The sequence below is a fragment of the Myotis yumanensis genome, unplaced genomic scaffold (assembly GCF_028538775.1).
Source record: "Myotis yumanensis isolate MYYU_CA2020_CCGP unplaced genomic scaffold, mMyoYum1.0.hap1 SCAF_3, whole genome shotgun sequence".
NCBI classification, from domain to species: Eukaryota; Metazoa; Chordata; class Mammalia; order Chiroptera; family Vespertilionidae; genus Myotis; species Myotis yumanensis.
The window spans coordinates 46514803-46541454 of record NW_027223754.1 but is presented as its reverse complement, the minus strand read 5'-3'; the positions used below and the strand labels follow the sequence as shown (position 1 = coordinate 46541454).

Below are 26652 nucleotides of genomic sequence, written 5' to 3'. Positions count from 1 at the left end.
CCCGTAATATCAACTTGACTGCATTACCTGCATAGGTGCAAAATGATTCCTAGTCCCTGAGATAACATTATGTAGCAGCCTGGTATGTGTAGTGAATGGACAGCAGATGTCACTGTTGGATGAAATGAGCCATTCTGCTAATCACACCCTCTCTCAAGTAAAGGTGCCTTTCCAAGGGTCCAAATCCTGGGGTTTACTGATAAAGAGGCGGGGGGGGATAAATTAAACTGAAAACACTGAGTCAGTTTCATAACTTGGCCTGGAACTCTAGGGCATGGGATATAAGCCAGCTTTGCAATTAACTGAACTATTTCATTTGAAATTAAGGCATACTTTTTTTCAGTTTATTCTTCATGGTGGAAAATAACCAGTGATATTAGAATTCAGAATTCGTGTGTCTTACTTTGTGCAATTGTTTTCCTTTTTTTTTTTCAACACATACCTGCAGGTTTAACTTCAGCAGCATTCCATCTGTTCACACAATGCTTTTAAAACTAATGTGACATGGGAATCCTGGCACACAGAAAAGCCATTTAATATTAAAAGGAAACATTGAGCAAAAGTCAGAGTACTTATTTTAATATACCCATCTCCTAAAATTTATCTCTTAATATATTTTACTACTGAATGTTATATTTTGCAGGGACTCATATCTCAATCCTTATTCAAACTGAGATTTTTAAATCTTGGTACTTTTATTTTTTAGGTAGCTTTTATTCTTTGTAAGAAAAAACAAACAAACAGCATTTCCTGAACTCTCTAAGACATTAGATTGTTACTTGTCTCTATTATCTAGCTATGCATACCTCTGACTTTTTGAGTTATTTCTCACTTTCTATGTCACTTCTTTTCTCATTCTTCTGGATTAAACCTTATGTTCAACTAGTGTATCATTACTAATTAAGTTCCACTGTGGTTTCTCATTTCCAGCTTCACAATTTATTCTTACTCAATTCTTTAATTTTGTTTCACAATTCTTTCATATAAGAAACTTCAAAGTAGCATGACGTTTTAATCTTAATTTCATCAGCCTTTAGTTGGAAAACTTATCTAATTCTTGCTGCCTAATGTGCCAGACTAGTGGTGGAGGGAATGACTGAGAAAAAGTGACATAGACACATTCTGTCTTTGGAGAGTGTTGTAGTTAGAATTATTGCATGGACATCTGTCACTATTTTTATCCCAATTCTGAATTTACATTTTGCTGATTGAGAATGGGAGAGGGAGGGGTGGAGTCTTTTGTTTGTTTGTTTTGTGTTGTTTACCTAGCATTGAGTACAATACTTGGCAAAGAATAGAAGCTCAATTGTTGAATTAATGAAAGAAGGATTGAGGTGATATTAGATAACTGTGATCCTTATTCCTGACATTACTACTTTGAGACTAATAATATGAAACAAACAAAAATAGAAAAGAACAAAGTGATGTTGATTTCAATTGAGATATTAGGGCACACATTTTTTCATTCATTCATTAAGTTTTTTTTAAATCCTCACTTGAGGATATGTTTAGAGACAGGAGCTAGAGAAAGAGAGAAGAGAGAGAGGGAGAGAGAAACATCGGTATATTGATGTGAGAGAGAAATATCCATCAGTTGCCTCCTCCTGTATAAGCCCTCACCAGGGATCAAACCCGAAACCTAGGTATGTGCCCTGACTAGGAATCAAACCTGCAACCTTTTGGTGTATGGGATGTTGCTCCAATCAACTGATCCACATGACCAAGATTCATTAAGTAAATTTTCATTAAGTACATACGATATGCTAGGCACTGTTCAGGGATAGAGCTGCATCGATATATGTCTCTCTTGTGAGCTCACAATCTAATTTGTGAAAAGATCTCATGAATATATTCCTGGTTTTGGTGGGTTGTTGTTGTTTTTTACAATATAAAAACAGTCAACTAAATTATTTTTTCTAAAATAGATCGGAAGTTCATAAAATGTATAATAAGGGGAAAATGAATATAATTTACATAATATAACCACTTATTTAACTTCACAATTTGTCTGTGATGGTTAAGTTTTGGCAGACATGGTGTGACAAATCTTATACTGAAATCAATTTTTTAACAAACTGCATTCTAACTAACTTCATTACAATGGAGTTCCTACCATAGGTTTAAATACCAGCAAACTGAAATTCTGCAAAGTCAGAGTGAATTATCCATGCAAAGGCCCAAATGCAATTTAAGTATGCCTTGTTAGTGTACATGTCAGCTATGTTTCAGTTTTTCTTTTTTATACAGTTATTACCATCTAGGAGAGACATATGGTATGTCAATGGTAGAGCTTATTAAGGTGCTTGAGGAGGAAATATTAAGAATGTGCGCCAGATGGTATTTAGCTCTGTAAGAGCACAAATGATTACCAGGTAGTTGCTACTGTCTTCTCTCCTTGATATTCATGTATAACTCATAGTACCTCTGGAAAGAACTTTTTCAAAATACCAATATATTATCTTTGGAAAGCTCCTTGTATGTCACTGCACATTTGTTTTGTGTAAACTGGCTACTCCTATTAACTCCAACTGTAAGGCAACCCATTGAGGGTGGGAGGGAAAGTCACACATCTCCTATGTGTTTCCAGAATTCGAATTTTAAAAAATCTGATGCCACTTCCCAGTTTAACTTAGGACCCCCATTTATGTGTGTGCACTCAGTCAATTATGAATAGTAAAAATACTTTACTATCACTATAAATTTGGCTAGTCTGTAAGTCTATAAAAATTCATAGTAATGGAAGAAATGAGGGAAAGCAAAAAAATCTAAAATACAAAATCTACTTCAAAAGTATATAAGAAAGCTCAGTAAATGAGTTGTAAAAGAAAATAATATGAGGCCCACTGTATGGTTTAGAGGGTAGTTTCATAAAAGACAAGCAACCTGAAAATATACTCAGGGTATATTTTGCCATAGTTTGTGGTAGGAGAAATTAACCTGGATAAAATCTATAACACCCTCATTATGTGACACTGGATGCCAAAAAAATAAAAATAGAAAGCAGGTGAAATGTTTAGCATTACCACTTAAGCTGCTGAATTAGATCTGTGGAAGTGGGAAAGCCACATGCCTCAAGGCTAATGACAGTGACAGAAGTGAAGGATCAGAGGTCATCCTAAGGATATTTTTAATGTAAAATTAACGTAGCTGCAGTTAATTTGTGAGCAGGGTATGTTCTTTTCAGTGGTGGGAAGTAAAAGGTTTTTGCATTATTCAATAATACACGAGAGTATTCTTTGCTGTACTAGATTCTCACGTCATTGTCAACCTTTCACTTGGCCTTCGGATATCAGGAACTCTTTGCTTCACCTTTTGGAGAATTTGATGCCGTGTAAAATGGACTGACTAGGGGAATGGCCTTGTTTTAATTCACAGACTGAGGTGAAGTCACCTCAACTGAAAATACACAGATGCTTAATCTGTAATCATTAGCCTGAACAGCCTCTCCAGAGAGGAATTCAAAATGTGGTCACAACAGGTTCAGAGTTGGGCCCCATTAATTTTGTAGAAGTTGGGATGAGCTGATTCCGTAAATGTTCACTAAAATTGTCTCTGGCACGATCTGCTTACCAGAACTTTCATACTCTAAAAACTATTTCCCCTCACATTAGTAACACAGAACTTTCCTCTCATTACTAAAACTGCCAAGTTCTTCATGGATTAACGTCTTTGACATTCTGTTCCTTTATCCTGGAATGAAACATCAGGATGCTTTATTATGTATTATAAAGACATTTTCTACTTTATTATGCATTATACACCAGTCAATGCATACTTGTGTTTCAGTTTTCAAACCAAAAGACCCACTTCCAATCAGTAGTTTGCAAATTTCAAAGAAACCATCTGTTGATCCATCTTACGTGCTGTCAAAACTCTTGGTTTGGAATGTGAATAACTGGAGGATTGGACTGGATTCTAGTTCTTTAAATTACTCATTGTGTAACCTTGAACAAGTCACTAGTATATTTGAGCCTCAATTTCCACTTTTATAAAATTAGAATAAGAATACTAACCTCACCCTAGCTGGTTTGGTTCAATGGATAGAGTGTCGGCCTGTGGACTGAGGGGTCCCGGGTTCGATTCCAGCCAAGGGCACATGCCTGGGTTGCAGGCTTGATCCCCAGTGGAGGGTGTGCAGGAGGCAGCCAATCAATGATTCTCTCTCATCATTGATGTTTCTCTCTCCCCTTCTCATTTCCTCTCTAAAATCAATAAAATATATATATATTTTTAAAAAAGAATACTAAACTCAGGAGGTTTTACAAGGGTGAAATTGATGACATTTGTAAAGTATGCAGGGCAGTCTCTACAGATGCCATGTACTCCCTATGCTTTATGTTATGATGCTAATAAATCTTTTTTTGCACTTGTTATATGCCAAATATTCTTCTATGTGAGCATTGTGTGTAATAACTCTATTGTAGGTGTTGCATCCCCATTGTAAAAAATATACACTGAAGCACAGAGAAACTTAAAAACTTGCCCAAGCTCAGATGTCAGAAAATAGACTCCCAAAGCCCACACTCACATGGCTACCTGTCACTCCTACCGCTTCTAATATATTAGTCCTCCTCCTATTACTATGCCAACTCACACATTGTTTTCATGCTTGTCACGTTGCTTTATATTTTATTAATTTATGTGTATTTCCCTACAACTAGTTTAAGAGCTCCTTGAGGGTGATTTACTTATCTTTTCTGGCTATCTAGCATGCCTGGCCCATACTAAAAACTCATTAAAAATTTACTGAAGAATGAATTAACAAAGCCCATTAAATATGGAAAAATTTTAAGAATTATAGATAGCCAACAAGATCCTTCTTTACAACTCTGTATGGATCTCCATCACTCTACAATCATGCTTTATATTGTGGATATATACATTTTAAGAATTACTGAAACTGGCAAATCTTGTGTATTCATGTATTCATATACATATCCAAAGGTATATATATATGTGTGTTTTGAGATAGAAACAGAGAAGAGATCTGCTTGTTCAGCCTTTTGATTGTGGGTTCTAAGCAGAAAATGCCAACAACTAGTATTCACTGTTAAAGTATATTGATGGTTTTCTTTCCTTAAGCTCTGTCAGTTTATTTGGTTTTAGCATGCCTGAATGTTATGTCAGAGGAAACAAGCCTTCTGAATACTTACTTACATGGGATTTTTGGTGACATTTTAAAGCATTAGTGACAGAAAAGCAGAGGATTCTTTCAGTTATTAATTTTCTGCCAGCTAACCACATGTTTACAAACATTAATGCTATTTTTCATAGAAGAGCCATATGGTTGATTACAGTAGATTAAGAGGTAACATTAGAGGCTGATTTTAAAGCTATTTCTCCAGTTTTTAAATGCTGTGAGAAGAATTGAATTAGTACAATAAACTAATGGGAATTTTCCTACTTCCTGTTGGGTATTTTATAGCATATCCCCAACCTAAAAGAAAGAAAAATGTTTTAAAAAGTTAGTTGTGATGGTGAAAAATAATTAGTTTTGGTCTAAATATATGTTTTTCTCAATGAATTGGACCATGCCCCATCAAATCAAAATTTCATTTATCTAATTATAAATCTATAAAACATGCTTCCTATATCTAATAATAAATATTTCTATGTAAAATGCCCATGTATGAAACACTGAATGCATGAAGATGAGTAAGAAAAACTAATTTTCTTGAGAAGAGCTTTTCCTCATTAGAAATGAGGACTAAGCCCTAGCTGGTTTGACTCAGTGGATAGAGCATGTGGAAGGCAACTAATCAATATGTCTCTCTCACATAGATGTTTCTCTCCTTTTTTTTCTCTCCCTCCCTTCCACTCTATCTGAAAAATCAATGGAGTTCCATTTTTAATTTTTTGAGGAAACTCCATGTTTCCCACAGAGGCTGTATCAGCCTGCATTCCCACCAGCAGTGCACGAGGGTTTCATTTTCTGCACATCCTTGCTAACACTTGTTGTCTGTCTGTGGATTTGTTGATGATAGCCATTCTGAAAGGTATGAGATGGTACCTCATTGTTGTTTTGATTTGCATCTCTCAAATGATTAGTGACTGAGCATTTTTCACTTGCCTCTTGTCCTTCTGTAGGTCCACTTTGGAGAAGTGTCTATTTAGGTCCTTTGCCCATTTTTTGATTGGATTGTTTATCTTCCTTTTGTTAAGTTGTATGAGTTCCCTAAAAATTGTAGAGATTAAACCCTTATCAGATATAGCATTGGTAAATATGTTCTCCCATGCAGTGGGCTTTCTTGTTATTTTGTTGATGGTTTCTTTTGCTGTGCAGAAGCTTTTTATTTTGATGTAGTCCCATTTGTTTATTTCTTCTTAGTTTCCATTGTCCTGAAAGATGTATTGGTGAACATATCGTTATGAGAAATGTCTGAGATTTTGCTGTCTATGGTTTCTTCTAATATGTTTATGGTTTCATGTCTTAAATTTAAGTATTTGATCCATTTTGAGTTTATTTTTGTGTATGGTGTAAGTTGGTGATCTAGTTTCTTTCTTTCTTTTCTTTTCCATTTTTTTCTTTTTTTTTTTTTTTGCATGCATCTGCCCAATTTTCAAATCCCATTTGACCCAGTGATCCCACTTCTAGGAATATATCCTAAGAAATCAGAAACACCAATCAGAAAGGATATGTGCACTCCTAAGTTCATAGCAGCACAATTTACAATAGCTAAGATCTGGAAACAGCCCAAATGCCCATCTGCCAATGAGTGTATAAAAAATGTTGTGGTACATCTACACAATGGAATACTATGCAGCTGTAAAAAAAGAAAGAACTCTTACCATTTGCAACAGCATGGATGGACCTGGAGAGCATTATGCTAAACAAAATAAGCCAGTCAGAGAAAGATAAGTATCACATGATCTCATATGTGGAATCTAATGAACAAAATAAACTGATGAACAAAAATAGATCCTGAGATATAGAAGCATTGAAAAGACTGTCCAACCTCAGAGGGAAGGCAGGGGAGGGCAGGTGGTGGGAAGAGATCAACCAATGAACTTGTATGCATATATGCATAACCCATGGACACAGACAATAAGGTAATGAAGGCCTGGTGTAGGGGTGGGCTGGAAGAGGTCAATGGGGGTAAAAAAAGGAGCATATGTAATACTTTTAACAATAAAGATTTTAAAAAACTAATGAAAAAATATCCTTGAGTGAGGATTAACCAAAAACAATTTAGGACTAAATGAGTTATTTTATATAAATATTATATACACTTTTGTTTTTATTATTTAATTAAATTTATTGGTGTGACATTGGTTAATAAAATTATATATGCTTCAAGTGTGCAATTCTATGACACATCATCTGTATATTGCATTGTGTGCCCCCTGCTTAAAGTCAAATCTTCTTCACTCACCATATATTTAACCCTCTTTACCCTTTACTACCTCTCCACGGCTCTTCCCTCTTATAACCACCATACTGTTGTCTGTGTCTCCAGGTTTTTGTTTGTTCTTCTTCTTTATTCTCTTGTTGCTTTCATTTTTATATCCCACAGATGAGTAAAATCAAGAAATACTTTTGAATGTGTACTCTGTGTCAGGTGCTCTACTAGGTATTACTAATATAGAAATTAATCTTATTATACTATTGTTTTCTTCTAATAATAGCTACCATTTGTGATTATTGTGTGTGTGTCTATATTTATATGTGTTTACATGTGTGTACTCCAGGTACTGTGATGGACAATTATTCCTTTTATTCCTAATGACAAATATTCAATACATATTTGTCATTTCAAAGATGAAAAAAAACAGTATCAATGACATGTACATAAGTTTATACAGAAATCACATTTCAAATCCTAAATTTGATCCCATATCTGTTTGCTATCAGTGTGTGTACATTTTTTTTATTCCAAATTTTTATTGTCTGGTCCTTGAGTTGTGGGGGAGCCTGGCAGGTCGTCCTCACATGATACGTGTTGACAACCCCCCCAGCACAGAGTTAGTGCTGTGTACACAGCACACCCGTGCTGAGCGGGCTGAGCAGGAGGGTGACAGCCTGCGCGCCCCCTTCATGGAATCCAACCTCACTCAATAAAAGAAGCAAGAAGTCCAGGCCCCCAAATGGCTGAAGTTGCAAGGGGCGCTGGAGACAGATGGAGGTGGGCAAGCACAGCGAGGAGTCAGAGCAGGATGCCTCCTGGAGGCTGTCCGCGACGCAGCGCCTGCACTCCTCATCTGCACCTGGAGAGGCACAGCCCTGGGCGTGGAAACCTGGTGCCACGGCTGAGCCATGTTGTCAGGGCGTGAGGCTAGCACCGCAGGCCGGGGAGGCGTGGGGGCCGTGGAGCGTGGGCTCAGCTGTGTGCAGGACCGGGCGGAGGCATGGCAGGCAGCGGCAGCAGCGTGAAGTGCACAAGCCCCCATGAGGGTTCACTGGAGAGGAGCAGAGGCTGAGCCAGAGCCGAGGCACCCGGGGTCACAGGCAGGACCCTCATGGAGAGAAGCAGCCCCAGACAGGTGGGTTCGAGAGCTTGGTGATATGAGCATGCGCTGGAGGGGACGGGCAGACAGAGCAGAGCCCTGGGGACCCCTCCTGGAGGCTGAGGGGCCCAGCCAGATGCGCTGGAGAGGACAGTACGGTGACTGTGAGAACAAGCTCGGCCTGCTGGGAGGGCGGGCGGGGGAGCAGCGGAAGGCAGGAGCCAACAGGCCCCATGGGGTGACCGTGCAGGCAGGTGGACAGTGGGCCAACAGTCTGCAGGCAGTAGTGGGAGAGACCAGGAAGGCAGAGGATGGGAAGGAAGGAGGGAAGGACAGAGCCAACAACTGGCTCTATGTGAAGACAAGGGCGCTGGGGTCTCCCTGGGGTGAGAAGCTTGGCCTGGCCTGGCCGGGCTGGGGTTTGGTGTGTGTGGGCACAGGGCCAGCCAAGGGGGCAGTTAGGGCCCAGGGACAGGTCATCGGGAGGACAGGCTGCAGAAGCTGGGGAGGAGGGCTGGCTCAGAGCTCCCTCACAGCACGGGGGACTCCCTGTGGGAGGACAGGCTGGCTTGGCGGAGAGGGAATTACCCAGGGACCCTCAAGAAGTGACCACGGGTCCTACCAACAGGGTCCTTGCAGGGAAGCCTGCTGTAAAGACCCATAGAAGCCCTCGCGCATGTGCACCCACACGTGTACGCACATGCACACGCTGCCCAACTCTGATTTGCCAAAGGGACCTGCTTCTAGAGCCCTGGCCTCCAGGAAACGCATCTTTGGGTGGATCCTCAATCCTGAGAACATGTAGATTTCTGCTCTTGGATAACATGGCCGCGAGATCCAGAAGGCTGGGGCCTGGGGCCCCCAGGCAGGACTGCATTCCACTCCTTCCTGGCACCACCTGCTCTTCCCTGGAGGCCTGGCTTCAGTCGTGGGACTGGTGCGCAGACCAAGGTCGAGACGGAGCGGGGGCCCTCGGCACCACCGCCCTCCCCCCCCCCCCCCCGCCGCCCCCACCACCTGCCCCGTGCTCAGCAGCCCTGGGCAGGAGGAACTGCCACCCTGGGCTGGAACCCACGTGGGGTAGACGGCGCTGATCTGAGGTTCGCAGCCTCACCTGCTTCCCATGTCAGATCCAGGCACCTGAGAGCAGACGCGGCCTTTCCCAGACAAGGATGGGATGGAGGAGCCTTGAGATGTCAGAGCCGAGGGCTGGGGAAGGGCTGCGGGCCACAGGCGGCCGTGTCCAGGGTTCCCGGCTGCTCTGCTCCAAGGAGGCTGCCGCTGCCGCAAGCATCTGGGGCCCTGCACCAGCCACACAGCTCACGTCGGAGGCAGCTGGTCTCCCAGCCACAAGGGAAGGGATCCTAAGCCGCGGTCACCACTTCAAAGCAGTATTTGGTAGCAGGTCCTCTGCAGCCAGACACCGGGCAGGAGATCCTGGTTGCCTGGGGCACCCACAGAGCCAGCTCCACTGGCTCATGTCCCTGCTCTCGACAGGAGGTAGGAGAGGATGAAGAAGACCACGATCAGGCCCCCGGCCATGCCCCACAGCAGCTTCCAGTTGTCTCGCCCAGACTGCACCATCGTGGAAAATCTCTTCATGCTCCCCGTGAGCAGGCCTGTCATGCTCATGAAATCCGAGCCCATGCCGTCCAGGTACCGGTTCTGGTCCTCCGTATCCCTATCGATGTCCAGGGCCAGTGATTTGAGCCTGGTGACCTTGGAGGCCAGGCTATCAGCTCTCCACCTGTTCTTCTGGTCTAGAATCTCCTCCAGGCACCGGAGCTCTGAGTGCGAGCCCAGTCCACCATCGCGCCGACCGGCCCAACCCGGGCCCCAGCCCGCCGCTGCCTCCCCGACGTGGCCAGTGTGTGCCCTTTTTATATCAGATCCACAGATCTCCAAAACATGGCCTTTCTCTCACACGATCAAAATTTATAATAGGAGAAAGGTACCAGTGTCAATAATAGAGTGTAATCAGCAGTACCCCTGCAGAAATCTATGAGTAAACTGGGCATCTGGAGTTGTCCAAAGTGGAGATCTTGAGGGTGAAACCACTGGGATATAACTAATGAGGTTATTTGCTTGAAGAAGAGTAGGAGTCAGTTTTAGACAAGGTAGTGAAGAAGAGAATACAAAGTGTTATCTACATATATAAAAGCCCAGTGACTGAAGGGTAGAACTTCCAGAAGGACCAGTAGACCAGTTGCTATGACATGCACTCACCACCAGGGCACAGATGCTCAACGCAGGAGCTGCCCCCTGGTGGTCGGTGCACTCTCACAGTGGGAGCACCGCTGGGCTGACCAGGATGAGCAGTGCTCCCACAGCGGGCCCATCACCGCAGGCCACGCCCCCACCAGTGCACAAATCCATGTACCGGGCTTCTAGTTTATAATAACCAAAAACTAAACACAACTTAAATATCTATCAAAAGTTGAATGGCCTAACCATAAAGTGTATTTGTAAGTGATATACAGTAATGAGAAAAAACAGCTCTTGCTTTACACATCATAGATGGATTTCACTAGCATACATTTTTTAAAAAATTGGTTTTAGAGAGAGGAAGGTAGATAGAGAGAGAGAGACATAGAAAGAGAGACAGAGACATTGATGTGAAAGGGAAACATCAACCAGTTGCCTCCCACATGTGCTCTGACTAGGGATCGAACCGATAACCTAGGTATGAACCCTGATCTGGAACTGAATCCCCAACCTTTTCATGTACAGGATGACATTCCAGCCAACTCAGTCACCCAGCCAGTGCTCACTAGCATATTTTGAGCCGAAGTAGCCAAACACAAAAATTAAGGAAAATCAAGATAGTGCTATATTTGTGGAGAAAGGAAGTTAGTGATGAAAAGGAAAGGAGGAAGGGGACTTCTGATTTGCTGGTGGTGTTCTATTTTTTTATCTAGTTGGAAGTAACTGAGGTGTGTTCACTTTGTAAAAATTTATGAAGCTGTAACTTTCTATAAGTATACAAATCAGTAAAATTTATATATATAAGAATATATATATATATATAAGACTATATATATATATATTCTTTTATATTTCAGAGAGGAAAGGAGAGGGACCAAGAAATAGAAATACCCTATCTAATAAAAGACAAAAGGGTAATTGACCGTACCTTTGCTACGCTTCCCATTGGCTAATCAGGATGATATGCAAATTAACCGCCAACAAAGATGGCGGTTAATTTGCATACGTAAGCTCCAAGCCCTGGAGCGAAGCCAAACGGCCCAAAGCTGGCTGAGCAGTAAGGCCTCCCAGCCCCGAGATCAGTGGACCCGTGAGGCCTCCCGGCCCTGGGATCAGCGGAGCCGTGAGACCTCCTGGACCCGGGATCAGTGGAACAGCAAAGCCTGACGGCTGGCGGGGGGGCTCTGGCTGGAGCCCAGCCAGAGCGAAGGCCTGGGTCCCGGGTGCCAGAGGAAAACTGGTGCCAGCAGCCAAGGGAAGGGAAGGCCTATTGCAGGAATCTCTTTCTGCAATAGGCCTCTAATCAACAGTAAGAGAGAATTATTGATTGGCTGCCTCCTGCACACCCCCCACTGGGGATCGAGTCTGCAACCTGGGCATGTGCCCTGACAGGGAATCGAAAGATGATATGATATCCTGGTTCATAGGTCGATGCTCACCCACTGAACCATACCATCCTAGCCAAATCAGTAAAAATTTTACATCAATTACAAAGTAAGTGTAGGAAAAGAATCAGAAAATGATAACTTTTGGAAACTATTCAGAATGTAATTAATATGAGCAAATTAAGTTGAGAATTAAGTTTAGATGAACATGGATGGACCTAGAGATTATTATGCAGAGGGAAATAAGCCAGTCAGAGGAAGACCAATACTATATTATCTCACTTATATGGTAATCTAGTGAACAAAATAAACTGGTGAACAAAATAGAACCAGAGGCATGGGTACATGGAACAAAATGACTGACAGACATCATAGGGGAGAGGTGTGGGGAGGAATGGATAAAAGAAAGTGAAGGGAGTAGTCAAAGAATATATATGCATAGTCCATGGAAACAGACAACAGTGTGGTGATTTCTAGAGGGAGGGTGGGGTGGGAGCTGGGTAGAGGTGGGCAAAGGGGGGTGATGGGGGACATGTGTAATAGTGTCGACAATAAAAATAAAGTATAAAAATAGTTATTAAATTTCATAATTAAAAGATCATTGGTGACTTCATAAGAGTATTTTCTATGAAATAATGGGGGTTGAAATCATATTACAATGTTCTGAAAAATGGATGGGTGAGATGGCAGTATTAGGAAATGCCTTCTTCTTTTTGAAACTTTAACATCTTTTTGCAAGGCTTAAAGAATTGTGTTGGAGAGACACCATAGTTTTCTAAGTTCCTTTTTAAAATTTATTTTTCAATTACAGCTTACACTCAATATTATTTTCTTTTAATTTCAGGTGTACAGCGTAGTGATTATACAATCAGATACTTTACAAAGTGTTCTCCTCAATATTTCCAGTACCCGCCTGGCACCATACATAGTGATTACAATATTATTGACTGTATTCCCTGTGCTGTACTTTACGTACATGTGACTATTTTGTAATGACCAATTTGTACTTCTTTTTTTTTTTAAAATATTTTATTGATTTTTTATAGAGAAGAAGGGAGAGGGATAGAGAGTTAGAAACATCGATGAGAGAGATCGATCAGCTGCCTCCTGCACGCCCCCTACTGGGGATGTGCCCGCAACCAAGGTACATGCCCTTGACCGGAATCGAACCTGGGACCCTTCAGTCTGCAGGCCGATGCTCTATCCACTGAGCCAAACCGGTTCGGCCCAATTTGTACTTCTTAATCCCTTGACTTTTTCACCCAGCTTCCCAATCCCCCTTTGCTCTGTCAACCATCAGACTGTCCTCTGTATCTCTGAGTCTGTTCCCTATTTGTTTGTCATTGTTTATTTTGTTCTTTAGATTCCACACATAAGTGAAATCATGATATATGTAGTATTTCTCTGTCTGACTTATTTCATGTAGCATAATTATATTGCCCCCTTCTTCAGCCAACCTTTTATTTAAATCATGAGAGAAATAGGAAACTTTTCCTGACTTATAGACAATCACAAGAAATGAATGATTTTATTTCTATCTTGTGTAGGATGTGTGAGCCCTGGACTAGATTGGCCTGTAAAATGCAGAATGGTATTATACATCTTGGCATTCATCTAATAGACTTAATTGCTAAAAGTTTTGGGGAAGATTTTTTTATAGTCTCAGTATCAGTTTAATGTATCTATTCACACTCATAACTTCAAACATACATTTGCACATTTCCATTATGACTCAGCCATGGGAAACAAAATGTGCTCTCCGTAGCTGTAGCTACAGCAGATGTTTAATAGACATTCCCCATTGTGAAAAATAAAGTGGACTTTTGCCTCACAATGGGAGCTGTCTATTAACCATTGGCTGTAGCTACTAATGTCAGGTTTAGCAAAGACTCCACTGACAATAAAAATCATGATACAGTGTAGAGATCATATCATGGTGGCCTTTGGGAAAATTCAGCCTGCTGATGTGTTTACTTTGCCACATTCCTTAGTTATCGTTTATGGTTTTTAAATGCCAGAAGGCAGTGCCTGCGCTCGCTAGTCTATCACAATTCCTGGTGCTTTATTATTCCTGCCTTCTAGGCTGGAAGCATAGAATAGTTATCTAAAAGTGTGGGCTCAGGGGCCGCCCCACCTGGGTTGAAATCCCAGTTCCATCACTTTCTACATGACCTTAAGTAGTATTTCTGTACCTCTGGTTTCACATTTTCAAAATGGGAATGGTATAATTTTGTGGCTAGTAGGTAGATGTATGAAATCCAAAATTATGGAGTTGGGTAATACTTAGAACTGGAGTTGTGTGAAGATATGGAAACCCTAGTTCATTGCTGCTGGGATCGTAGAACTAGTCATATATGTGTACAGTGGGGCCTTGACTTATGAGTGTCCCGACTAATGAGTTTTTTGAGATACCAGCTGTCTCTCCGCCGATTTTTTTCATTGAGTTGACAGAGTAATTTCAGTTAACGAGATCCTTAACGAGCTCCTTAACAAGCTCTGTCTCGGAACGAATTAAACTCGTAAGTCAAGGCCCCACTGTATATGCTTTGATCTCAGTTTTCTGCTTCTGTTTGTGTGTGTGTGTGTGTCCCAAGGAAATTTCCACAGAGGTACAAAAGGGAACATGTATTAGGACATTTATTGGAACATTTGGAACACAAGGAACAAATGAAGCAAAAATTAGAACATTTGTTTTGGGTGGCAGAAATAGGAGGCAAATTGGATATTTATAGCTGGGGGAGTGGATAGGGAAAATGTAGCAGGCACTCATCATGGAGCACTTTGCACCAGTTAAAAACAATAAATTAAATGCACACATATCAACATGGGTGAAATTTAAAGGCCTAACATTGACTGAAAAGCTAGAAACAGAATGAATTCTAGAGGGTAACGCTGTTTACATGAAAGAAAAATTCATGTAGAAAAATACACATTTTACCAATCCCCGAACAAAAATGTATAGAGTGAACATATTAGAATCTTACCTCAAGTTTGGGAGGCAGAGAGGAATGGCAGTGATGATATAAGGATAAATAGGAATAAATAAAACACAGAGAATTAGCATATTGCTATCCCATGATCTGATAGGGGATATTCTGAGCGCCTTCTCTTGTATTTGACCTCCAACAATGAAAGTTAAGTGAAATTCAATAGAATATGAAGAATAGAGTACTTTCCTTATAAAAGATATGGTGAGGATTAAATTACTACTTTAAAAAGTACTTCCAATTTTGTCTGGCACATAAGTACTCAATAATGTTCACTATTAACTCCTGTACATAACCTACTTAGTTAGCTCCAGGAGGCATTTTAGTTATGAAGCCAGGTATAAAAGAGTGCTCATTTGGAAAAATATTTTAATCTGAAATTGGTATCTTATACATTTTCCCATGATGCCAATAGAGTTAATGATTAGATACTTATAACATTCCTATTTTTGCTCATCTTCACTTAATCAGTTTTTCTCTCCTTAGAGCTGTGAGAATTTCAGATACATGTGCTCCTATATATTCAAATGCATTGCAGGAAGAAACAGACACATTTGCTTAGCACATAAGGGAGTTTAGCCAACATAAATGAATCAGAGGGCTTCAATTCACCAGAGTTCAAATTCATTTAGGCCTGTCATATCCTACAAAGGAACATCATCAACCGGAAAGGGGCAGCCAAGCATGATATTAAACAGCTGAACGTGTCAAAGTAATCACTCTCACTATGGACCCCACTCAGGACCTCCGTGCTTCAGCGGCGGTCCCTGTGTAGGATTTTCACCTTACTTGATAAATTGGCCTGTTTTTTCAAATGTAACTATCATAAAGCTGTCTCTGAAGTGAAAATTTAATCTGAATAGGTCCACAGAATTATAATTCTTGAAATATTTAAATATAAGTGCATTTAATTTATAAAGTCTGTTTCTGTGTGTGTGGGGGGGTGCTGTTTTACTGTTTATTGTTGCAAGGTGGAATTGTATGTACTTACTAAGGAATAAGAGTTTTCTTTCTAACTGCCTGATGTTTAAATAAAAATAATTAGATAACTTCCAGGTACATTTCTCACAGACAAATGCGAGAGCCAGTGGTTTTCTAAGCTCAGCAGTATGTTTCAAGAAAGGTTCATTTGCAGGTCATTCAGCAGTCTGACATCAGTGAACTGAAAAATTCACTGAATTATTAATAAAGAACAGCTTGCTTTAATGTTTCCCTTTAGAATTAGTGAGGAAAAGCAAAGGGAAAAGTTATAAACTTATATTAGCAATCAAAACATATATTTGAAGTAGTATATGATCAGAAAAGAAATTCATTTTCAGTTTCACAGGGCATGGTTTTATCAAGAGACTTGGAAATATTTTGTTTCATTTTATAAATTAAGAGGAAAAAGACTATATAACAAATGGCTTCTTAGTGAAGTCTTTTAGTCTGAATACTAAACATATGATTTGCAGACAGTCATTGAGACAGGTGTATACACTTTTGAATCATATTTACTTGAAGGATATATTTGATCCAGAATATTTCCTTGCAACTTGGGAATGATCATCCTTTACTGTTTATTACTTCATGAGTCAAAAAGTCATCAACAATATAATATCTCTCTAACTCTGACAGCAAACTTTTACTTGACACAGTATATTCATATATTAGTCATTATCCAAAATATTAGGTAAGTAATAAAATATTTGATGCACTTAAAAACTGATATAAGTATTTTAAAAATGAAACAATGACACAATGGTTACTGGTGAGAGTTTAGATGATAAAATATTGCAATATGATTATACACAAAATGAGTGAGGAAAGGGAAAGGGGTAATTGCATGAACAGAAGAAGAAACGAATTTCTGTTAGTGCTAACAAGCTGAGTTACACTTTAGTTATACATGACTGGTTACTGGTTCTGAAAAATGTTCATAATTTTCAGTCCTTGTGGTCAGGATGTCTGCCTTTCTGATGGCTTTACAAATAATTGCTTACAAGATAATGTTGGTTTGGATCAGTCCAAAGGTGATGCTGCTCAGTCTAAACATTTCAAAGATTTAAGGAGCAAGATGTTCAAAGCTATACCTCTAGAAAGGATACTTTATTTTGAAATAGCAACATATAATTTTCACACCCTTTTTCTTCTATATTTTAAAAAATTAAGTTAGAATTATATTCCATTACCTCATTTTCTATTTCCAATTATATATATCATGCACATATTTGAAAGTATAGATGTTTTAAGTACATCATTCCTATGACTGCATAATAATCTAATGTGTGAGTATTCCATAATTTAATAATTAACAATAAATATTTATATTTTAAATTTTGTAACTATTTTTATGTAGAAAATTTCAGAATGGAAATTTCTAGAATAAAGAAGATACATTTTTAAGTTTCTTAATACTATTAGCCCATTGTTTCACCTAAAGTTTATAAATTTGTAAATCCACCAGCCATATTGAATACCTCCTTCATCACATGCTTGCCAAATTATTTTGTGTGTTGTATTCACTTACATTTATTTAACTCCTATAAAAATTTGATGTTTTTGTCAAATATTCATTAGCTATCATTGTTAGGTACTTCCTATGTACCTAAAATAAAGGCCCCACTTTCTTTATTTTTAATTTAAATTCTTTAGTGTTTAAAGTCTTACATAAGTCTTTTTTTTTTCCCCTTTGACCTCTCCCCGCCCGCCCCCACCCTCCAGCACATGCCCTCTTTCACTGGATGGTATTCGAATAGGGGTGGGATGGGATGAGGATAGAGTAACCACAGATAACTGAGGCATGAATACAACCAATCACAGTTGCAGTGAGCATCTTGATAGAAACAACAAAGGCAAATATGTGAGAGAGAAAGTCATGGGGGTGAGTCTACTTTAGGTCAGGTAGTGAGGGAACGCCATGCCAGCTGACACTTGATTTTGAGAACATGAGCCATAGGAAGCCATCAGATTTCCTTCCCTAAAATAGAAACGGGGGTTAGGGAGCTGGAGACTGTTCAATCAAGTCTTGTGGGCCATAGGCCATGGGAGGGAGATTGGTTTTATTCTGCATGTTTTAAGAAGTCATTGCAGGATGTGAAGAACAGGGAAGACATTATTTAAGTTTGAAAACATTCATCTGGTGGCTTTGTGAAGAATGGATACCACGGGGAGCAGGATGATTGATTCAGTGATACAGTAGTCCAGGTGAGATATGGTGGTGGCTTGGAATAAAATCATGTCAGTGGAAATGAAGAGGACTTTGAAAATTTATGTTCTGTCTTGAAGAAAGTATTGACAGAACAAGTTGATAAAATGACTGCAGGGGATGAAATAAATAGGCCAGTTGGATCTTAAGTATTTAGCTTGAACTGTTGTGTGGATGGTTGCCATTTACTGAGAAGAGGTAGACTGAGAGAGAAATACATTTGGATCAGGGTGGAGATTAATTGTACTGTTTTAGTTATGAAATACCTAAATAGCCAGGCAAGCAGAGGTGTTAGTCAGGTAGCAGAAATTCATCTTAACTCAGAGGGGAGCTAGAGCCAGAGGTTTAAAATAAACACATAAACAACAATGATTTTTTTAAAATCCTCTACTATCATCATCAGAAAGGTTTTCAAAACCATTAGTCCAGATAGATCCTCTAATGGAAGCATATAGAGAGATGGCAAGGACTAGAATGAAACTTCAGTACTTAATTACATTACCATATTTTATTTTCCTTTTTTCAAATAATATAAAATATTTTCAAGCTTTACTGAGATATAATTGACATATACTTGTTTAAGTGTAAGGTGTATAATGTAATGATTGATATATGTATGTATGTATGTATGTATGTATTGCAAAACGATTACTACAATGTCAGTTTAGCACCTCCATCAACTTTTGTGGTGAGAACTTTTAAAATCTACTCTCTTTGCAACTTTCAAATATACAATATGGCATTGATAAGCACAGTCACCATGCTGCACATTGCATCCCCAGTGCTAATTTATCTGCTGGAAGTTTATGCCCTTTGACCACCTTCACCTATTTCCTCTACCCACTCCCTTTTCCTGGTAACCACCAATCTGTTCTCTGTTTTCATGCACTTAGTTTTTTTTAGATTCAACACTCAACTTATTTTGAGGTTTATTTTTATTTTTTAATTTCTTTATTGATTAAGTTATTACATATGTGTCCTTATCCCCACATTACCCCAACCCCCCCCCCCCACTCATGCGTCACCCCCCTGTTGTCTGTGTCCATTGGTTAGGCCTATATGCTTGCATATAAGTCCTTTGGTTGATCTCTTCCCCTTACCCCCACCCTCCCCTACCTTCCCTCTGATGTTTGACAGTCTGATCAATGCTTCTCTGTCTCTGGATCTGTTTTTGTTCATCAGTTTATGTTGTTCATTATATTCCATAAATGAGTGAGATCATGTAATGTTTATCTTTCTCTGACTGGCTTATTTCACTTAGCATAATGCTCTCCAGTTCCATCCATGCTGTTGCAAATGGTAAGAACTCTTTCTTTTTTACCGCAGCGTAGTATGCCATTGTGTAGAGGTACCACAGTTTTTTAATCCACTCATCTGCTGATGGGCACTTAGGCTGTTTCCAAATCTTAGCTATGGTGAATTGTGCTGCTATGAACATAGGGGTGCATATATCCTTTCCGATTGGTGTTTCTGGTTTCTTGGGATATATTCCTAGAAGTGGGATCATTGGGTCAAATGGGAGTTCCATTTTATTTTAAAGCATGTTTTTAAACATGCCTGGTAATCGGTCTTCACATATATTAACTGACTTGCAATTATGTTGTCCCTGCTCTTTGCATATAGCTTATTCCTAGACACTGTGCTACATGAACCTCTAATTCAATTCAACAATTTTTGATGACTCATTTCCGGAAGTACTATGGGTATAATTTTTACAGTAATGGTTAATGTGGGATAAGCCTCCCAAACTCTATAATGAGGTCATGTGTCTTATCCATTGATAAATTTAGACATGATTATAATTCTGTATAGCTCTTGAATGGGAATTTGATTACAATATGTATCAACCCAAAGACCCTGCATTTATTTTTCTGTTTCTTTGTCACAGGTTATTTGTGTTTATAGAAAGTCCTGTAGGCACACATGTAATATGATTGCAGTAGCAGTGTTTATTATCTCTTGAGTCAATAGAGCCAGCATGCTTGCTTTATGTGATTAGAATACATTTTGCATAAAGGAATTAGTAAATATAATTATGTTAAGCAATAATAATCACAAATCACCTGGTGCTTTCTACTTTCAGGACATACCCCTACAGTTCCTTACCTTTACAATAAAGTAGTCAGTAGGTGAAACAGAGAGATTATAGATGAGGAAATTGAAGCTAAACAAAAATAGTCAGGTACTGGGTCCCATATTTATTAAAGAGCAGAGCTACCATTGAGGGGAAAGAAAATCTTCCAAAGTTTAGTCTGAATTCTACTCAGAAACATAACACTGTAAAAGAGGAAGCAAAATCCACCTATTTAAAAGTGTAGCATGTTTACTGGAAAGAATTCTGAAAGAAAAATTCGTACATATGATATCTAGACCAGGTTATGCTATTTCGATTAGCTATGTGTCACTGGAAAAGATACATTACATCTATAGACTTCAGAATGTTTTATCTAAAAATTAAGAAGAAATTGACTTCATTCAATTGTTTATTTATTCAATAGACACTTGATTTTGTGCTAAGTAGAGTCCTCATCATCATAAAACTAGTACAGAAGACAGACTGATTAAAATGAAATGTTACCAGTGCATTGAAAGAGTTGTGCATTAACATGCTATAATAATTTGTGGTTGGGACACTTAATCTTGACTCATTCATCCATTCATAAATGTTATGGATTCTTTTGATGCTCCAGGAATTATTCCATGTGCTGAAAATGAAAATGCAGGCTCGATCCCCAGTAGGGGGCATGCAGGAGGCAGCCTATCAATGATTCTCTCTCATCATTGATGTTTCTCTCTCTCTCTTTCTCTCTCTCTCTCTCTCTCTTCCTCTTTGAAATCAATAAAAATATATATATTTAAAAATTGATAAGTAACTGGAGAAGTAAATAGAAAAATGAAATGGTCAGATCTGCATGTTAAAACAATCATGCAGTCCCTTGTTGCTCAGTGGTTAGAGAATCACTGGTGCACCAAAAGGTCAAGGGTTCTATTCCCAATCAAGGGCACATGCCTGGGTTGCAGGTTCCATCCCTTCCCTGGTCAGAGCATGTGCTTGAGACAACTAATTCATGTGTCTCTCTCGCATTGATATTTCTCTCTTTTTCTTTCTCTCTCTCTTTCTTTCTGTCTCTTTCTCTCTCTCACCTCTCTCCCTCCTGTCCACTGTCTCTAAAAATCAATGGAAAAAAATATCTTCAGGTGAGGATTAAAAATAATAAAAATAACTAACTAAATAATAAATAAATAAAATAAAACAATCATGCTGGCAGCATTGTGAATACTGGACAATAGGACCCAGGATGGAATCGGAGAGCTGATTTAGGAGACTGCAGTTGTAAGACACCTTTCACTTCATTTGTTTGGAGGACAAAGCGGCAGTATCTATAAAGATTGAAAATATTTGTTCGCTTAAACCAGTTAATTCCATCTTCAGAGAATGATCCCACAACTATGCTCCAGTGTGCCAGGGAGCTTCAGTACAATTTGAAGTAGCAAAAGATTATTAAAACAAACTGCTTTTCAGTGCTACACTAGTGGTTATTTAGATAATGAAACACTCATACTATATAAGGATACAAATAATATTGCATATATATCTGGATGAAACATAATAATAAAAATGCTGTGTTGTTGAGTGAAAAAAAGCAAGGAGGGTCAGGGAAGGTATTTATAATGAACTGATGCACAGTTAGCTGAATACCAGTAGCACACAAATAATGATTAGTTTAAGTAAATGCAGGCAACGAGAAAAAATAAGTCCTAGTAAATAGGAAAATGCAAAAATGTTGAAGAGAATTTGAAACAAACATAAAAGTGAGTTTTATGTCAGGGGAAGTGATAAATGATGTCAGATTCCACTGAGACGCCCATCAAGGAAGGGCTGGAAAGTGCCCATGAGATTTAGTAACAAGGAAGTTATAGATAGCTTTGAAAATTGAGGTCATGGGTCATTTTGATAATTGTTCAAATAAATTAGGCTCCTAGTTTCTGACTTTTCATCTTTCAACGACTTAAAGAAGAACTGAGCTTCTGCTCAAGATTTCCTTTAATTACAAACATATCCTCCACTACCACCATATGGTATAAATATAAAATAAGATTTATTGAGAGAAATGTCAAAACATACAACCCATGGTTCCCTGGGCTCTCATTCCACAGCAAGTTATGCTTAGGTTGGTAGCGCTAAGAGGGCCACAGAAAGAGTCCAAAAGCAGTATAATGTGGCAGGCAATGTCCAGTAACTGTGCAACAATAGGGTTTCCTGGTCAATGAAACGTTTTAGAAAGTAGAGGCCGAAACCTCTTGGGCTGGTATCAGCCTGTTTTTCCATTGCGCTAACTCAGACTTGCTGAGTAGGCTCTTTGCCTTCCCAAAATAGGAAAGAACTAAAACTCTGGAATATCCAGAATTGCTCCACCCCTTAACGTTGGAGGCTCATTAAAGATTATTCTTTCAAAAGGTTCAATTTAATATCAGATTGCAGCATTTTCTAAGTTGGAGTCTGGGAGTGGAACATTGATAAGACCATCTGTAGCTCAGTCAAGCAGGGAGTGGCATCGCCAGCCTTGGGGTGAGGTCATGTTACTTCCTTCTGTATGAAGGCATATGGATGCTCCATGGGACTATAATAAGAAAAGAGGGAATTATGCCTTAATTCTCTGCCCACTTCCTGGAGTTGAATGTAGTTATACCCAACCAATGTTTATCTCTTTTTGAGAATAGCCAGACACTCCACTCTTCATCGGAATTGTGATTTCCAATTAGGCTTTAGCAGATCATCACTTTGCAGTCTCTGTGGGTGGGAGAGGGTGGACAAAGAAGCATGTACATGAAAGTATGTATCCAAGTTCATGTTTATAGAGTTGCCCTTTATCTCAGCAAGATGTTAGTCAAAATAATTTCTCTCGGGTTGATTCTAGGTCCTTTTTGGTGGTAATACAATGGTGAAGTTGAACATTGTTCCAGAAGCTACAGTAGAGAGATGATGGTTGCACTTACTTGAATTGTTTTTCCTTCCAGATATATAGTTAGATTTTGTTCATCTACATGTATATGGATAATTTAAAAATTGAGTTTGTTACTCAACTGTTGTATATGATTCTGTAATCATGGTTCACTAATAAAATAACATGCTGTGGACATGAGCAAATCTGATACAATCCTACAGCCGTCCACTATGATGATGTCAACTTGCTGACAGCCAATGGCACTCGGTTAAAGTTCAGGTGACACTCTTGACCTTAGAGCTCACAATCCTAAGGACCAACCAAGACTGCACTAAGGGCACACCCATGTGGTCAATCCCCATGAGTACTATAAAGATGAGACAGTGATTATGTCATTGCATTTGTTTTCATGTCATAGTTTTAGCTCTTCTTGTAGCATATTGCCATGTCTATTGTGGTTTGAACTGCATTTTCCTGCTCACTAATATGCACATTAGTCATTTAGATATGACCTTTTATAAAGTTCTGATTTAATATTTTTCCATTAAAAAGTTTATAAATGTTTTTAAAAATAGCCATTTTCTATTTATCTTTGCATTATTGATTTTAAGTGTAATTACTTTGTGGTCAGACACCATATTTTCTATGATTTTAATAATTTGGATGTTTTTGAGACTTGCTGTATACTCCAGGGTATGGTGTACTTCAGTAAATGGTCAAATGTGCACTTAAAGGACGTGTATTATGCATTGTTTTGCACAGTTATAATGTGAGAATTAAGCCAAGTTGGCACATTGTATGTCTTCTAATTTGTCTCCATCATTATTGATATTTTTGTCTGCTTTTCTTAGTTAAGAAAGTATGTTACAATCTGCAGCTATAATTATGCATTAGCCTATCTTTCCATTTACTTTTGTTTACTTTGCTTTCTATATTTTGAAGTTTTGTTATTTATTATATATACATTTAGAATTTCTTCCTTTGCACTTAATTGTCCCTTTTATCATCAAAAACTAGGGTCCCAGTACATGAATTTGTAAACCTTGAAAGGAACTGGGGGCCATGAGGCTGTGGTGGGCACAGCAGCGGGTCTTGGCCCATCCTCCGTGCCCCTGCCCAGCCCCTCCCACCTCAGCCCCTGGTCCCCTGTCTGCCGGCAGCCCACTCCCGCTGCTGCCACTCCCATGAACTGAGGGCACTTGGCCTCACTGCTGGTGCTGGCCCCAATCATTCCACACCATCAGCAGGGGAAGGTGGAGGAGCCCTCAGGGGCGATTGGGCTTGCAGCCACTGCTCACACCTGCTGAAGGCGCCAAGAGATCAGGACTGGCACCAGGCTCTGGTAGTGGGTGTGAGTGAGGCCATCGCTGGCAACGGGTGCGAGCTGCGGCTGCTGGCCCTGATCGCCCCTCAGAAGCAGGGAGAAGTGGAGAATCTTGCCATTTGTTTGCTATTAGTTCCATCTCTCTTTCATTCTTTATTCATCATTTCTTGACTTTTATTGAATTGAGTAATTTTAGAATTAATTTTGTTCTCAGTTGGCTTTATTTACTAATTTTTATTACTTCCATAGTTATACTTGATATCAATGTGCATTCTTGATTTTTATAGTTCATTTTAAATTAGTTACAGTTTCCCAAACAATTCAAGAAACCTTCTACTATTTAACTTTATTTCACTGTCCCTCTAGTCTATTGTGTCTTTTTATCATCTATTTTATTTCTCCATATATTTTAAACCCTACAGGGAAAGCACAGCTTGCAACATCTTTAAAAAAGCACATCATATTCCTCCTTAAAGATAATTTAGTAAAGTTGCATTCTGAGAATTCTTAGGAGACACAGCCAAAAAGATGAAAACAAACAAACACACACACACTCACAAAAACCCCCACATAATGTCACTTTTCATTGTAGTCATAGACATACAGCACTCTGGTTCTGACACTCCACACAACTGTAAAGCTGAAATTTATTGTTCTTCATAGTCAAGACCTTTATAAATGTATTCTAATTTATTCTTAGCCTAAAGATTCCATTTATTTCCTGCTTTACCTTTAAACATTTCAGGGGAGTGCAACTAGAATTATTCCTTTAGATGCATTGCACTTGTCTGCTTTTGTTTTTGCTATTTCCTCTTCCCAGCCTTTATCTTCATATATTTGAACCATGTATTTAAATACTTCAAGCCCCAAATCTTGCCTTACTCCCTTCAGTAAGCCCCGCCTTGTGTACCTCCTCCCCGTGGTGTCTCCCTCTTGTCTATTTGTGCATGTGTGTAATCTTCCTTACTGTACATTCGTTCCTTGAGGTGAGATCCCAAATATGGGTTCTTTGTAAGTTCTCAATATCATCTATCGCAATGCCTTACACAGAGTGAGAACACAGTAAAGACAATCAATTGTAACATTGTCATTGCCTGCATAATATACATTAGTAAAAACAATGGGCTTGCTGTAGCATTTTTCAACCGAAGCTAATTTTCAAGACTTCTTTGGCAATGGATTCTCTTGTAGACAGTTACAAGGTGACTGTCTAAATGTTTCCATAAACGATGGGTTGTGTGCTAGGGCAATATACCAGGGATCAATTATCAGTTGGTAAATAAATTAGATAACAATCAAGGTTACACAAATTACACCGTCTCAAGAATACAGGTTAGCTGGGAAGGCATAAATGAACTGATACCAGATGGGAAGAAATTATGTCAAAGGAATGCGTTTCTTTAAACAACTCTTATGACTAACAGAATTTTAATAAGATATTACCCCTAGTCAATAGGAATCTACTGAAAAAAAAAAAAACTGCTAGGGTGATTTTTTTCATTGTAGTTGATTTCTAATTTTATGCCATTGTGATCTGAGAAGATGCTTGATATAATTTCTATCTTCGTGAATTTGAAGGGACTTTGTCTGTGTCTCTATGTGGTCTACCTTTGAAAATGCCCATGTGCACTGGAGAAGAATGTATATTTTGTAGGTTTCGGGTGAAATGTTCTGAAGATGTCAATTAATTCCATCTGATCTAGTGAGTCATTTAGAATTGTTGTTTCTTTGCTGATTTTTTGTTGTTGTTGTTGTTTAGAGGATGTATCCAGTGGTGTCAAAGGGATATTAAAGTCCCCTACTATAATCATGTTGCTATTGATCTCTCCCTTGATATCTTCCAGAAGTCTTTTTATGTATTTGGGTGCTCCTGTATTGGACGCATATATGTTTACCAGAGTTATATTCTCTTGTTGAATTGCTCCTTTAGTATTATGAATTCACCCTCCTTATCTCTTGTTATGTCCTCCACTTTGAAATCTATTTTGTCAGATATAAGTATTGCTACCCCAGTTTTTTTTTTACTTCCATTTGCCTGAAAAAAAAATTTTTCATCTCTTCACTATCAGTCTTTGAAAAACAAAAACAAAACAAAAAAGCAAGCATTTGGAAGCTAAATAGCATGCTATTAAACAATGACTGGGTTACCAAAGAGATCAAGGAAGAAATAAAA

At 39.0% G+C, this 26652-nt stretch overlaps 1 protein-coding gene and 1 pseudogene across 4 annotated transcripts in view; one reads left to right on the top strand and one right to left on the bottom strand.

Annotated features, from left to right (window-relative positions):
• Window positions 1-26652, top strand: part of GPC5 (glypican 5) — a 1289857-nt gene that overhangs the window by 494582 nt on the left and 768623 nt on the right. The gene's annotated exons all lie outside the window — the stretch shown is intronic.
• On the bottom strand, window positions 9922-10256 carry LOC139004965 (BET1-like protein pseudogene; annotated as a pseudogene).